General features: G+C 35.7%; 1 protein-coding gene across 4 annotated transcripts in view; it reads right to left on the bottom strand.

Moving 5' to 3' along the window:
• The window catches only part of TFEC (transcription factor EC), a 278,168-nt gene that overhangs the window by 68,748 nt on the left and 192,107 nt on the right, over positions 1 to 17,313 (bottom strand). For 3 of the 4 annotated variants that reach the window (XR_009008780.1, XM_007195111.2, XM_007195109.3), the window contains exon 1: positions 12,861 to 12,940. The exons of the other annotated variant lie outside the window; for it this stretch is intronic. The gene's annotated coding sequence lies outside the window, so the exon portion shown is untranslated. Of the gene's footprint in view, positions 1 to 12,860; positions 12,941 to 17,313 lie in introns of those variants that run through there. 4 annotated transcript variants of the gene reach the window in all.

Below are 17,313 nucleotides of genomic sequence, written 5' to 3'. Positions count from 1 at the left end.
AGAATTGAAATAATAAAGTTCTTTGTAAGAGCTTTCTTTTGTGTCGATTACTTTTGAGAAATAAAGAAAAATCAGAGTGCTAGTTAATATTATAGCTTTGGAATATATGGAAAATATTTTTACTGAAACTTCATATATGAGGATACAGGATTCTATTTTCCACACTAATCTGAGCAGACAAACTAAGTAAAATAAAACTTTTTCATTGAAAACAAAAATATATTTGAACATATTTGTTTTAGCCTTTTTAAACTTTTTCCATTTATTTTCAATTATTCTGTGGTAGGTAAAATAATGCCTCCTTCACCAAAGATGTCCACATCTTAATCCCCAGAACATGTGGATATCTGACCTTAAGCTATAAAAGGAACTCTGTAGGTGTGATTAAATTAAGGATCTTGAGATGGGGAAATTATCCTGGATTATCTGGATGGGTCTAATGTAATCTCAAGGGAGGGTCCTTATAAAAGAGAGACAGGAGTGTCAGAATTAGACAAAGGAGAGAGATATGACTATGGAAGCAGATAACACAGTGATGAGAATTAAGCCAAAGAATGTGGGCAGCCTCTAGAAGCTAGAAAAGGCAAGGAAACAGATTTTCCCTTAGAACCTCCAGAAACAAACAAACCCTGGTGACACTTTGATTTTAGCTCTGTTTAAATGATTTCAGATGTCTATCCTCTAGAGTTGTAAGATAATAAATGTGTATTGTTTTAAATCACTAAGTTTGTGGTAATTTTGTTACAGCAGCAATAGGAAACTAATAGGTACTCCGTTTAAATTCTGAGTTCCTCATTCTTGTAGCATTAAGAATCCTGATGATGGCTTCTAGGAAACACCCTGCCTGGAAATTCTGGTGCTATGGGATTTCCTCATCATAGCTGAAGTCATTTGAGGAAAATCCTACGGAGTTCAGTTCCCCAAATCTAATGTCTTTAAGTAAGCTCTCAATGTTATTAAAATGCTCCAAAAGCAGAAGTTATAAAGACAAAATGTTCTTTCTTTTCTTACCCCCTTCCTCCCTTCCTTTCTTCCCTTCTTTCTTCCTCTGTATGATCTGAATAAAGTGTAGGTGAGAACAAATGAAAATAGAAAACTAGGCAGAAGCCAGCTCATAAAGAGGAATAAGTACAGCTTTAAGGTCTGTGCTTAGAGCCCTGCTGTGCCATATAAGACTTGTAGCAGGACAGTAATATGATCAATCGGTATTTCAGAACTATCCCTTAGGCAACAATATGGAAACGGAATTATTGAAAGACCAGGGCACAAAGGGAACAATTAGGAGTTTTTAGTAATATTCCAGGAGAGAAGAATAGAGGGCCCAAGCTAAGGCAATAGTATTTGATACGAAAAAGATAGGTTAGGGCTTCCCTGGTGGCGCAGTGGTTCAGAATCTGCCTGCCAGTGCAGGGGACACGGGTTCGAGCCCTGGTCTGGGAAGGTCCCACATGCCGCGGAGCAACTAGGCCCGTGAGCCACAACTACTGAGCCTGCGCGTCTGGAGCCTGTGCTCCGCAACAAGAGAGGCCGCGATAGTGAGAGGCCCGCGCACCGCGATGAAGAGCGGTCCCTGCTCGCCGCAACTAGAGAAAGCCCTCGCACAGAAACGAAGAACCAACACACCCAAAACTAAATAAATAAATAAATAAATTTATAAAAAAAAAAGATAGGTTAAATATTACCCATAATATAGAGGATAAAAATTGTAAAATACATACAGGATTTCTGATTGATTGATACATGTGGTGAAGGGGAAGATTCACATATGATGAAGTGGTGGAGAAGATGGCATTTATCAAAATAAAGAATAAAAGTGGAGGCAAAAGATTAGAAGGAAAGATGATAACTTCAGTATTGGACATAATGAAATCAGAGTGGCTGTGAAACATCCAATGGGGATGCCTAGTAAACAGCTAGATGCGTGGATTTAGAGAAACAGATATGGTGGCCAGCTTAGAACAAGTCACTGAATCAGGGTTTTAGTTAAAATCACACAGGACAAAGAATTAGAAGTAAAAAGACAGAATCCAGGTAAAGAACTCTGAGGAATAGCAACATGTAATGGGCAGGAAAGACTAAAGAAATCTCAAGAAAGTATAATGAAAATTAGGACAGAATGATATAACAAAGCCAAAGTAGGATAGAATTTCAAGGAAAACGTGGTTAACAGAGTCAAATAGCACAGGGATGAGGGAATAGAAAGAGCAGGAGATATTGCTGGCAGATTGGGAAATAACTGGGTCACTGGTGACCCTCAGGAGAATGATCTCAGGGACATAGTGAGAATAGAAGTCAGCCTGTAGGGACAGGAGGGACATTGCAAATTGTAAATGAGGAGACCTTGGGGCTCAGCACTAGGCACTTCTCCTCTCTCTCCACACTCTCCCCAAAGAGGGTCTCATCTGTTCCCCTGGCTTTAAATACCACCAATATGCTAATGATACCCAAATTTGCAATTCTCTTCCAGAACTCTCTATGAAATGGAAACGGGAATGCAGTAACTTGAGAAGTGAATTGGAGATGACACAGGACTCAGCACTAGACACCTCCTCTTTCTCATGTATGTGGATGATATCGTTTATTCCCTCAGTTATAAATACCAGTTACACACTAACAAAACATAAATCCCAAAGTTTCTCTCTGGGAGGCCGAGGTTTATGTATGTTAGATAAATAGATAGATATCTCACAAATATCTCAAAATTTAAAATTTGCATGTCCAACCACTCGTGATAATCCTCCCCAAAGCCTGTTTCTCTTCATTCTTCTCCAAATCAGTTAATGGCATAATTATTCATCCAATTTCTCAACTCAGAAACTGTGCAGTCTTCCTTTTGTCCTTCATTTTCCTTTACCCTCATATATAATCCACCCCATCCATTCAAACTCACAAATGGACCTCAAATAGTCATCTCTATCTCCAACTACCAGAGCTCTAGTACAAGCCACCATCATCCCTTACTGTGAATCCCTCATTACTCATCTCCCAGCCCCCTCCTTTGCTCTCTTCAACCATTCTTCATACACCCTTCAGAATGGACTTTTAAAATCATAAAATGGATTAACCTCTCTCCTGATTAAAAATCTTTCAGTTGCTTCCCATTTCATCTAGAATAAAGTTCAGTTTCCTTATCATGGCCTATGGATAGGTTGTCCCCCACCTACCTATTCAACTTCATTTTTCATTTGATCCCTTATGATTATGATCCCTTATTTGACCCATTTTTTTGATAAGCTAATTAAGGCTCATGTTAAGCATGTTAATAAAGCAGCACGCAGAGTTAAAATCAATTGAAGTCTGCTCATGTCTATGCCGGTGTGCTCTTGAAAGTGAAAAAGTATGTTAATAATCATAATGATAATAATGGCATACATTGCTGATAAGTATAGAAAGTTTGCTTTGTGTCAGGCACAGAGCACGGAGTGCTACCCACCATGTCTCATATAATCCTCTCAGCAAGCCGTGAGGTGAGCAGCCTTTCTCTGCACTTTCATGAGAAAGTGGAGATAAAGGATAGGTTGAGGAGCTCTGAAGAAAAGCCTGAGTTCAAAGCCTCACTGGTCTCACTACTGAGTCTTTGTTCCTCATCAGAATTGATTATTAAAACGAAGATGTTTTCCTTTCAAATTAACAAATATTTTTAAATGATAATACCTAGGGCTGAGGAAGGAACAATGCAATAGGCATCCATGTGAGTTGCTGCTGGGGAAGTAAATTTGTACATTTGCATAGCTTAAGGAAATAGTCCTAGATGTGTAAAAGGTTTGAAGCATCAAGATGATCATTGAAACATTATTAACAATGATTCTATAATGTAGAGAACATATACAATTTAAATATATACCCCAGTGGACTCTCTATAGCATTCTTCAAACTGTGAGATTTAATTTATTTCTCTCTTTTACTCAGGTCAAAGGGCTTTACTGCTAAAACCACTTAATCGTAAAATGACTAGAAAGCATAAACTTTGAAAGCAAAGTTAAAGTAAGCTTCCTCTCCCTCTATTAATCACAAAATTTTAAAAATAGAATTATACATCAAGTGACTCTAACACAAGAGAAAATATGACTATTAAGCAAGCTATTTTAAGCAAAGTATCATTATTTTAGTCATTACTAACACTCTGGCTTTAACTTCTATCTAGCCTTACCACTGAACTTTAATAGAAGTACATGAGATAGCATCTAAGTCCTGAACATTTACAAAACATTTCCATGGGAAAAGTTAGAATTTTAGGAGTGTTGAAGAGCAGCACATGAACGTCTTTCAAACAGTAACAGGATATTTCAAAATCTCAACATAAATGTATTAGGATGTTCAACCAGCGTAAACCAGACCTTATAAAAATGTGCTTACAGCAGACAATAACCTCATTATGTTCTCCCCATAAAATCCAACACTATAATGTGAGAATAAATCATTATTTCCATCCTTATAGTGTTGTTTATGTCTTGCCCAAAGCTGGAGCTCATTTCAAAGTAAACTTCCTAAAGGAACATAAGGATAGATAGATAGGTAGATAGATAGATAGATGATAGATAGATAGATAGACAGACAGACAGACAGACAGACAGACAGACAGATAGATAGATAGATATAAAGGGGCTTGCTTTGAAAAAGCAGCTCAAATAATAATGTCAACCAGATTCTTTTGCCTCTCATCAAAGGTTTTGTTTTGTTTTTCTTTCTCTCATAAATTCTTCTTAGAAGGACTACTCTTAGTGGCAAGGTCAACCTTGTCTTACCCCAAGTCACTAATGACTGAATTGGTAACTTGATATCTGAGAAGTCATTCGCTGTCATACGTCTATCACAAACCCTTCAGAAGAGTAAGAGAATGTAATGCCTTACATTAGGACCTGGCCAAGTTAAGGTAGAGTTTCAATTTTATTGAACTCTATATGTGCATGGGGGGAAATGTGATTGTTTTGTAGCCTATAAATATATTGCCAGCGCTAGCAGGTGGCAAGACATCTATCTCACTCTAGAAAGTCAAATGCTGCAATGTGTCACTTTCAAACTTCTCTCACTGGTCCCAGGAAAATATGTACAGATTTCAAATAAAGTTATTTAAAGTAGATTCTGGTATACACGTACTCCAAAGTTAAATTTTCCAGTTAGACTGTCTCCAGTCAATCTGACCACTTCAAGCTGACAGGCAAGCCAGTCAAATAAGCAGTCACAGTGGGCCAAAAATCTGTCAAAATGGTTTGCTTAACTGGTGATTACTTTTTGACTGACTTGAGCAGTCAAGTTAATCAAAACAGTCAAACCAGCTTTCCCATGTGTACACGGTCTTAGCTCTTCCTGTGTTAGTAGGTGTGCCCTGTTTACATATTTGAAAGAGTTTTATTAAGTTACATTGTTTAAGAGAAACAAGTCAAAAAAGTTATGAGCAACTAGTTTGACAATTAGGGCTCCCCTCAGAGCTGGACCTCAGCTTCAGCACTGGGGAGAAAAGGCTCATGGGGCCTGCTGAGAGCTCCAGAGGGAGGCAAGGGCAGGGGCAGACAAGGGAAAAGCACCATGGGAGCAGGAAGAAACCATATGCCCAGCTCCTAACATTTCTTGGTTAGAGGACTGAGATGTGTTCTGACACTTAGAAAGAATCCAAGGAAGTGTTTGGTGACATAGATACCACTGTTACCAATGGTTTTTGATTCTTGGTGCGAAGAGCCATTTCTGTCAGACAAAAGATAAGCTTTAAGAATCCCCTTAATTTAAAAATGAGGGTGAGGGCTATTTAATTTCTCAGCTTGCACAAATGACAACCTTGAACTGCAGTCTGATGTTTCCAAAGCAGTGTTAGAGGAGCAGTTAGGATTATAGGGTTTGGAATCAGCCCACCTGGCTTCAAAGCTGGGTTCCTCACGGACAAGTTGTATGACTTTGGGCCAGATATTTCCCTCCCCATATGTAAACACTCTTACCTGTTCACTGGGTGCAATAATACTACTTAATTTCCAGAATTGTTCTGATTACTACATGACTTAATGTGAGTAAAGCACTTTCAGTTGGGGAAGGTAAGGAGGACTTGCTGTAGAGAGGCATCTGACCAGAAGATGGTCCAGCTCAAGTTCACCATAACTATGAGAGTATCTTATTCAAAGGAAGGATTTTTATAAAGTACTAGACTTCTTTTTTACTAGGGTTTTATGTTTTAAGTCATGCCCCAATTAATAGTTTTACCATTTAATATCTTTATCATTTCTAATAACGATGTTAATAGGTACATGGCTAATAAGTATATGTGGACATTGAGCTGGGTGCTTTATCTTTACTTTCTTATTTAATAATCATGAAACCCAATGAGGTATACCAGGTTTACACATGAAGAAATGAGTTTACACATGAGTTTCAATCAAATTACATGACCTGTCTGGGATCAAACAGCCGGTTATGACAGAGCTGGTTTTGAAACCTAAGCGCCTTGTTTTAAAACCTATGCTCATTCTAATACACCATGTTTCTAAGAACCTATAATGTAATAAATATCTAATTAATAATAACATATTTCTGGTTCTTCCAGCAAAGAAGAGTAGCTGAAATTGCAGGTTTGGGACTTCCTAAAGAGCAACATTTGTCTATTGGGCCTCCAAAGGTATTACTAGTAAATCAGAGGAACCAGGAATATTGAACACTGACCTGGCATATCCAGATCCCATGTTCTTCCTACTCTCTACACTGCCACTTTGGGTTCCAAAAAAGTACAAAATGTCTGGATGACAAAACTCACAGATTCCAAAGGATTTAGAGCTATAAAGGATTTCAAAGACTGGTTAATTAAGAAAATACAGGTAGAATATCTCATTAATTGAAGATGGCTCAAGAATCAATTAATAGCCTGAAAACTAAGCAATTCTTGTGACATCAAAACTATTTCATGCCAATTTCTTGGGTGATTTTTCTGCCATTGATAGAGGTAGTAATCTCAGAAAGTAATGTGCAAAAAGTCTAGACTCTGAAGGAGTATGAATGAATGATACCTCTGGGAAGTGCCCAGCCTTCCAGCTAAAACTCAACATAGAGGGTATAATCCAACATAGAGGATTAACATCTCAGGAGATCTGCCCTAGGTCAGTTCATATCTCTGTGATGCCTTATCCTCTAGATGGAAATAAAAGCAGTGAACTCTCTTAAATGTGCCCTATGGTCTGATTAAAGATTGAAAAGGTCTCTAAAAATCCACAGCACTCCCAGGGAAAAATGCTAAATATCATTATCGTTATTACACCAAATGCCATAATTTGGTCTCCTCAGATTCCCTTTTTATGTAGATTCCATCAAACTCTGACTTTTGACTTTTTGCCTCTCTGACCAAATCTCCAATGACAAAGCAAAGGGAAATGTTGAGGCAATTAGTGGGAAATGGAAGCAATTAATTCCCTTTTTTTAGTGGAGACCTGGCTTCTGTGAACCAGTTTAACCAAAAATAATCAATGACCTTTCTCTGACCAAACTGAAGCAAATCTGCTTGATATTTGTCACTGGTTATCCATCTACTGCTTCAACATTAATGAGTCTCTTCAATTTGCCCCTTTCTTTTATGAAATAGAGCCATCTATTCTGGTCCCTTGTTACCTCTGCAACTGCCATTTTTGCAAATTTAATGTAGTCAAAGACCTCGTTATCCATGTATAAGCCTAGGAACCACTTTTAGCAGAGCTGTGATTTTTGATTTCCCCCAACCCTTCTTCCTTGAACTGTTTCCCCTTCTCTGCTATAAAGATGGGATCTTGTTCAAAATGAATAAAGTAGAACAACAAAGATACAGTTTAAGTTTAAAAGTTCCCCAGAAAAGACTACAGAGTTTACTTAGGCCTAAGACCCTTACAGACCTAGATCCAGGTCACTGCTCCATCACTTACCCACTGGTCACCTTGGAAAAGTTACCTATCCTTCAAAAGCCTCACTTTTCTCAACAATGGCAATAGCGGACTTGCCTCAAGGGCATGTCAGGCTCAAATGAGGTGATAAAGTCTTTAGTACATGATGAGAGCCCAATGGATGTTAACTATTATCAACTGTGGAAGAGAAAAGACTATTTCATGTACGATATCTGATTTTGATACTGGTTAAAACTTCTAAGATGACTGCTACTCAAGCAGAAGTAATTAACATTCACTGTCTCTCTTTTATCCCTCAATAGAGGACTTAATATTTCAGCTTATGCATTTATTTTATAAATTCTTTCCTTCTCCTAGCATATTATAGGATATTTTTGCTTGTTATTTTGTCATTGTTGCTGCTTGTTTTGTCTTTAGACAAATACATCTTAAGCAACTGGTTAAAGGTTGTGTTACATATTTCACTGGGTGTGTTCAGTGGGGCTGAATCTAAATGAATTTAGATACTACTTAGTACACCAGTGTTTCCTATTGAAATAAATAGAAATGAGAATGAACTGGCAATGTATTTTTAGAAAATATGGAAAAGTAGATGTGACCTATGAAGAAAAGGCAAATTATGCAAAGAGTTGCTTCATCCTCTACTTCATTTTGCTCTGAGAGCTCTGTCCTAAGGCAGAGTCCTCCAAGGCTATTTTCATAGGAGAGAATATATGAGACAGTAGCACCTGGTTATGTTCTATGCTCTAGAAATCTGTCAGAAATGTGAGATCAGGGATCCCATAGGGAGAAGCAGAGAAGTCCTCCCTTTGGGTTGTGACCTTTATTTCCAATCTTAGAGCTCCCATGACCAATCTAAATTTGATATCCTAGGAGCAAATTCAGAACTACTCTTCAAGCATAGGAGACTTTAACACAACCAGACCCCTCTTCCTTCACACTCAGGCCCAGCCCCAGCCCTTCATTCACTCTCCACACTAGGTATTAATTCAACATAAAATATTCAGCTAACACTTGCACATACACACACACAGACTTATTTAAAGTCACATGGCAAGTTAGTAGCAAGCTAAAAATGCTGAACTTCTGACTTCCTATTTTACAGTGTGTTCTATCAGCACTAAACAAAGCAACCACAAAGAAATCACTGAATCACTTGCAAATATTTCCTTGGCCCACTGGTTTGGGAGCTAATCCATGTTCAGTTTAAGTGGTTATTTTTACAGTGGAAAATGACACAGTCCACCACCTTTGATTTTCTTATGAAGTAGGTTCTACAATATTTTTAGTAAAGAACTTGCCTTCTGTTGTTGCCAGAGGTACAACCACTTTGCAAAGTATTATCCAGAGACACATAATTGTCCTTACTGTATTAAAGCAGATACAGGAGCACTCTATAAACAAAATCTAAAACTTATGACTCTGGTCTTTCATCCCACCAATCTGTGTTCCAAATGGCCAGAGATATCCTGCTAAAACACAATCAGAACAAGCTACTCTTGTTAAATCTGTACAACCCTTAAAAGCATAGCTCTTATGGTCTGCCCCCACCTTAACTCTCCAGCTCTTCTTTATGTTATTCCCCACAATGATTCCAAGCTATAATCAAAGACCCCTGAATGTGCCATGCTTTTCACTTCTCTGCTCTGATGGAAAGAGTAAATCATCCATCATGTGAAAAGTGCCTTACATATGTGTAGGACAATCATAAGCTATAGAAGAGGAAAAGTGATTGACTAAACGGAGAGAAACATTTGAGAGATGCCTCTTAGCCTAAGCCTAATTAAAGAGAAGCCTAAAAGTTTACCAAACCTTAGAGTCTGATGGTAAAAATGCTACTGACAAAACTTCTGTTACGGACGTCAATAGTTCAGTAGGTTCAAATCTATTTGAATTTGCACAGGATCAAAGGGAGCAGAGAATGTAAACATCCTAGCTGCTGAGGAATTCCCTGCAGACACTAGCTGACAGCATTACCTGTCTATAGAGAGATTTTCAAGGCAAATAGGTACTGGTCTAGATTTTTGGGGGGTGTGGAAAGGTGTCTGATAGAATGAGTTTTCACCAATGGAGGAAAAAAAGGGATACAGTGAAATGCCTGATTGAACAGATAATCCTGGCTCAAATGCTTTTCTGGATGGAAATACACCCAAGGAAGCTAAATATCTTTCAGAACTTAATTGTTCATGTGCATATGAACTTTTGTATTGGAAACATGTTCACAATAGAAGGAATAAAGAAAGGAACAAAGGGAGGGATAGAAGGATTCTCTGGCCCAGTGGAAGAAGCTAGAAAGTGAATCACAATCTGTCCCAGTACACAGGCCGAGAAGTGTTTCAGGAAAGGCAAGAAATGATTTGGAAATACTCTTCCATGGTAACTCTTGGGAATAAACGTAAGGGGATATGGGAATTCGTATTAAACCTCAATCTCTTTCCTAGCCTCATTCCCTTCAATTGCCTTTTTTAGTTCTATTTTTGAATTTCACATGTTCTTTCAAATGTGAAGTGATAAAAAGTAAAACAGCAACCCAATGGGCTTTAAGATCATTAGGCTCAACCTCCTGCTGTATTCTGAGAACAATTACAAAATTAGAACCTAGGGTTTTCTGTCCTTAACCAATCTGTTCTTAAAACTGTCACCTGAGGAAATTCCACAACCTATCTTACTATCTCACTTTTCAATAATACAGATTCCCCCAATTTTCCTAATGTTTAACATAAACTACCTGTAATACATTCCCATACCATTCTTTTTTGCTGATGAGTAATTGACCAAGACATCATGCTCCAATAGCTACAATTTAATGGAATCATAAAGTTATCATCAACTAAGTTCTCACAAGCAAAATAATGTCTGACCAATTTTGGGGTATCTCCAAACACCTATACCCTGACCTACAGTTTCCTGAACAGGCTGGTAATTCACAACTCTAGAAAATAAGGGATATTTTTGTATGTTAGTTTATTGATACTCATTTTTCTATAAGACTACTGTTAAGCTCTCCCCTTATAGGTTATATTTCTGAAAACACTTGTGATTCTTACTGTTTTCCTCATACATCCTCTGCTCTATGCCTCACTGACTCTTCTTCCTAATCTTAGTAAATATAATCAGTAAAACCTGAGCAAGAACTATATTTTGCACTATACATTTGTTTTGGGTTTTTTTGCCAAATAGTATAAAATTTGCAATCTGCTATTTGTAAACATCGCTTCTCTGGATCTGCTATCACTCCATTGCTTAATCCAATATTTTTTACTATAAGGAGTTAATTAAATTTTCCTCCATGAAGAATCTGGTATGCCTAGTGAATTTCATTTTGTACATTGATTTGTACAAAAATAAAATTGAATTTTATTTATAATTGATTAATAAAGAATTGATGATTATACATCCACTTGTATGTTTATTACTTTATCAGTATCCATCATTATTCCTTTGAATCATATTTCACTAGTTTATTTGAAACTATCATGTAAGAATATTTTATTTCTTTCAGTTTCTCCTTTCCTTATTTCTCCTTTCTAACTATTCAAACCACTATTTTTAAAATTATTTTCCACTTTCACTGTGTAATTACCACAATTTCTGAAAATGTCACTAATGCTAGACATTTCCATCAGATTTAAATACCTCATAATTATTTTGGCTATCTAAAACTTATAATAAACACTTGTGCCACAGTCATTAAAATTAAGCTGATTTTTAAGGAACTTTTTGCAGTTTGTTTCATTTTTGACATCAGCTCCGACTTCCAGTTCAATAAAATTACTCATACATTGAACTATTCTACTGCTTTGTAATGAAATAGAAATTTTTTTAAAAATAATGATAAACCAAAGAAATAGACAACATGAAAATTATCTCTATTCCATTTGTTTTATAGCTAAGAAGAGTTTTTATTCTCAAAATGGAGATTACAAAGTTTGGCCTATTTAAGGTAGCTTCCACCAAAAAAAGTAAAAGATTTAGTATTAATTCAAAAGTTACTTGAAAGTGTAAAGCTACGCTCAGATTCATCTAAAATAGAAGTGAAGCAGAATTGTCTGAATAATCTTGATAATGAACTCTATATTCTGTTTCACTTTGCTTTGTTGACACAGTCTCTGAACAAGGAAGAACTATGAAGGTTATTTTAAATTCTCTTAACTTTAAATGAAGTTTCTAGTAAATAAGTTACTAAAAAGCTACCCAAAATGAATTAAAGATTACCTCAGGTTTATTTTCTTCTCAAAATGTGTATTCCCAATGAAACATTTTAAGATGATACTGAAAGCATGGGATTATAATTCATATAAACAAATATATATAAAATATATGTGTTTTTATATACATATATATATAAACAAATATATATATAATCTTCCAGTCCCTACTACAACTCTGCTAATTATTACAGTTGAAAACTATTACTAATAAACTAATTGAAAACTATTATAATAAAACGTTATTGCTTTGGGATATTTGACATCTCCTACACAAATTTTTCAGATTCAAATCTCCATAAAAAAAACAGAATAACTTTTAATGCTGGAAAAATAACATATACTAAAATACTATCTGGTGTTATTTCTGCTATGAATAGTACGCATATTTTCTTACCTTTAAAAGCCAATAAAATATATATTGCTAAAATGTAAACAGAAATTAACATTTACTCATAAAATAACATAAAAGATGCAATAAAATGTTAAATTATGTTCCAATTTAGTAAATACCCAGGAATATTAAACTGGAAGAGAAGAAATTCTTTTGGTTATCATGAAATAAAACAGTGATTTCTACATCTTGATTAAAATAAGACATTAATAGATTGAGTTTTAGATATATTTTACCCAAATTACAGCAAATCGTAGCTCAACTACTCTAATATCCTGATATCCAGTGATCATGCAAGATGAATCTATAATTATCAGCAAGCCACACATATCAAAGTAAAATAGGTATTGATTAGACTTGTCTTTCACAGTTTAAAGTACAGAAAATTAACTTGCCCGTTTAGTTACCTACCAGCAATGACTGGATTCTATCAGTGTTATCACCTTTACAAACAGCACCAAATTATAATCCCTCTTCCCATAACATAAGCACCATGCCAAAGGAGACAACCAAAGTAAACGCCCTGATCATGAATAATGAATAGTTTGGGCTGGTTGGAATCCACTTAGTTGAGGAAAGAGAAAAGAGAAGTGGCTCATTAGGGCATTTCCTGAACCTTGGTTGGAATTTCAGTTAAGGAAGAAGAAATGACACAGCAGTTTCACATAGGGGGACTTCCTTTCTTTATGTGAAATATGCTACCAATTTGAGAAACAGCACTCCAACAAAAGTACTCCACAGTAATGTGACCACAGTAAAAGCTCTAGTTGATCCCATTATTGCCCCATAATCAACATTTCTTCCCAGAATAAACACAAGCAGTAAATGGTTGTTATCAAAATGGACTAAGATCCCACATTTATTGCGACATGTCAAGTCTCACACTTAACGTTTCTTCAAAAAGCTGACCTGCACCGATTTTCAGTTTTTAAGAATTGCAGTTTTGTTAAGAGTGTTAACAGATTTTGAGTTTTTGCTTTAGGCCATTAAATTTCCCATATTTCATATAATCACATTTTCCTTACATATGATTTAGCTCTCAAATTCCAGGATAATTTTCATCTTGTCCAGGAATATTTTATTTTCCCATGTAGTTGGAAGATATATATTTCAACTTACAAGATTTCTAATTTTTATTATTATTTTTATTTTTCATATCCCAGTGTGACATATTTTTAAGGGACATGAGTACTGGTTACTCACTCACTGCCTTTATAAATGAAACATCTAAAGAGGTCTCATTTTATATATTAGTTACCTGCATGAAAGTAAAAATCTAAAGATACAACTTTGTTCCCACACTATAATTTGTGCTGTGAAAATCTGCATTTATTTTATAACAGTTACATCATTACATATAACATAATTACTAAAGTTTCATGCAAAGGTTACATTCAAATTCCTCTCTTTGTGTTTTATAAAATCATGCAATTAAATTGACACTGATGTTTGTCAAGGAGTGACGTTTATGTGAAAATGTCTCAGCACTTTGTGTCTTTGAAGAACTGCAAAACTATTAAGTAAAAATTTTAAAAGTTCTCTCATTATCAATAACTAATTTTTGAGTCACCTTACATTTTCTTATGATGTTATCACACATTTAAATCTCCTAAGGTGATGGGAAGGAATAAGTACTTAATTTAGAGCAAAGGTGATTGATTTAAGCTAATTTTAGAAATAAAAAAAACAAGATTAATAAGAAATACTGTTAAGAAAGAGAAACATTTGGGATTTTAACTCATATTAGAAACTACTTCAGATAGAATTATAATTTAAAAAACATTTGTGTGATTCAGAAGGTAAGTTTTGAAGCTCTATTATTATAAGGGCATACATTTTGGTTTTTGAAAAGTTGGAAATGCACACGTGGATACACACACCTGAAGCAAAAGGCACCAATGTGTTAACAGTGCTTATATCTTAATGGTGGTCTAGAGGAGCACTTAAGATATTTTAAAAGTTTTGTTTACCTATAGCTTCTATATTTTATATAATAAACATGTTTGTAATTTGTATCAAAATATAGTTTTGATTTTAAAAATTGTTTGTACACCAAAACATTTAAGGGTAGTATACTACTCTGTGTGATGTTGTGATATAATAAGAAATAAATATTTGGTCTTCATCCTTGGTTCCTGGTTCACGGTTCTTAATAGGGGTGAGTAGAGCATCTTTTTTTAATCATATAAGCCCATTTCAACTAGTACATGAGTTTATTTGAAGAGGTGACTTCATAGGCCCCAAAATGGTTTCTGGATGAGGGCTGGTTGTCAGAGGAAACAGCCACGTGATTAGAGCGTTGTTTTTCTAAATCACAGATTTGATAATTTTATTCTCCTTACTTGTAACCATCAGAAGCTTCCTACTGCCTAAACTGATTCCCATTACTCTAGAATAGCATATAAAAGTCCTCACAACCAAATCTAAGTCTGGATTTTAAGCTTCATCATAAACATCCTTCCTTCCTTCTGCTTAGAATGTCCTGATGCAAGACTCTCCCTTTTTCAAAGTCTAGATTGTGTCTGACCACCTGTCTATAGGCTTTTCTTGAAAGATAAGAATTAAATGCTCTTGTGTGTGTGAACAAACGGAACTTTACATATCTTTCTACTATAAGTATTAATGTCAGTATATTTTAATCCCAAATAAATTTATAAATTCAATATAATATCCATCAAAATTCTAGTTACAGTCTACTGGTGTTTCTATTATTATTTACTAAGAAGAATAAATGAAAAACATAGTCAAGATATTTTGAAAAAAAAATAGTGAAGAAGGACTTGACTAATGAGATACTGGACATACTGTAAAACTACACTAATTAAAACAGCTTACTGCTGGCATACAGTAGACAGAAAACTCAAGCATGCATTTTTAGAAATTTAGTATATGTTGAAGATTGTATTTCACATCAGTAGGAAATAGATATATTTCTCAATAAATAATTTAAGGGCAAATAGCTAACAATTTGTTGGGAGAGAGGAAGAGAGGAAGAGAGAAGTAGACAAGAGACCCATACTTCTACTATACCAAAAATTCAATTTCAAACTCTTAAAGATGCAAATATAAAATTTTAAAAATCACCCCCCAAAATGTGACTGTTTTGTAATTCATAAAGTAGAGAAAAATATCAAGAAAGTCTAATGTATTTGACCACATACAGATTAAAATCTCTCTAAGAAAAGAAATACTTTTTAATGACTAAAAAAAAACCTGGGAAAATGCTTTTATTCCTTAGCTTTAAATCATATAATATGTAGGTAATCGTTACACTGTATTATAAAGTTTTGATTGTTTGTCTTCTTACCTAAAGATGTACTTATTGCTGGATTGGACCATAACTTTTTCTTCTTTGTATTGGTAATTCTTAGTTTCATGACACTGGAAATTATGTAAAATGGTTAGATTTATTCCAGGCAGGGAGCAAAGGACCTGGGATATTTAGACCCCCTAAAATCCATCAGTCACTGGCTTCAGGCTGCCTCCAAGGGAACATTAACTCCCAAGCATATCCTGCCCAAGTTGCAGCTGGGCAAAGTGGAATCTGTTCTGCTGAGGGCAGCCTTCTGACAAAACTTCCATTGCAGGCGATTGGAAGACAAGCTGTCATTCACTGAGATGGTAAGTGGTATATGGAAGTATAGACAGAACATGGACAGCATATGCTCCAAGTACTTATAATTAGTCCTGTCACACAACAGACATGTATATTAAATACTAAGCCTTATGTTCTTCACAGTAGCTTCTCCATCAAAACCAATACTTTATCTATCTATTATTCATTAATCAGCTTCTACTGAATGTCTACCATGTATCAGGCAGTAGGATACAAAGACAAGCTGTTGTGATCCTTACCCTCAAGGAGATTAAAATCTAATAGAATTTGGAAGATAAATTACCTACGGTTTAAGTTAGCTAAAGGCAGAGAAACAGTAATTTAATAGATTAATATATGAAATAGCAAACAAAAATGATGTAAGGAATAAATGGATTGTTTTCTTACATCTGATTTTGTGAAGGACTGGGATTTTTTTTTTTTTTTTTAAGGTAGTCTTTTAATACTTTATTTATTTATTTTATTTATTTATTTATGACTGTGTTGGGTCTCTTAGTTTTCGTGTGAGGGCTTTCTCTAGTTGCGGCAAGTGGGGGCCACTCTTCATCGCGGTGCGGGGGCCGCTCTTCATCGCGGTGCGCGGGCCTTTTCACTATCGCGGCCCCTCCCGTTGCGGGGCACAGGCTCCAGACGCGCAGGCTCAGTAGTTGTGGCTCACGGGCCCAGTTGCTCCGTGGCATGTGGGATCTTCCCAGACCAGGGCTCGAACCCGTGTCCCCTGCATTGGCAGGCAGATTCTCAGCCACTGCGCCACCAGGGAAGCCCAGGACTGGGATATTAAAATGAGAAATGCCACAAAAGTAGAGGCTGCTTGGTTTCTAAAGTCAAACATATTTGGGGGCACTAAGGTAACAATCAGTAATAGATAATGTCTACGATAAATAATGTTTAAGTTAAAAGCATATTAACAGATTATAGAAGAAAAAATTTTCTGTTTGCCAAATGGCAGCTAACGCACTTTTGGAAATGGACTCAAAAAACATTCCTACAACTAAGTAGAAAGGAGACAAGAAGATTGCATACCAGCTCTTCAAAAAAGAAAAACAATGCATTCATTGTAACTTCAGACTGCTTTCATAGAAGTCTCAAAGATAAAAGATTATTGGCAAAGAATCCTTTTAATGGCAATTGATTTTATACATATATACCTGGGATGTTGAGGGTCATTATGCCCATAAGTATGCCTTTTTTCTTACCAACAAGTAGCCTAGTTTAAGATAATCATTAATTTTTTAAAAACTTCCAACC

The sequence above is a fragment of the Balaenoptera acutorostrata genome, chromosome 7 (assembly GCF_949987535.1).
Source record: "Balaenoptera acutorostrata chromosome 7, mBalAcu1.1, whole genome shotgun sequence".
NCBI lineage: Eukaryota > Metazoa > Chordata > Mammalia > Artiodactyla > Balaenopteridae > Balaenoptera > Balaenoptera acutorostrata.
This window is presented reverse-complemented; position numbering and strand designations above follow the sequence as displayed.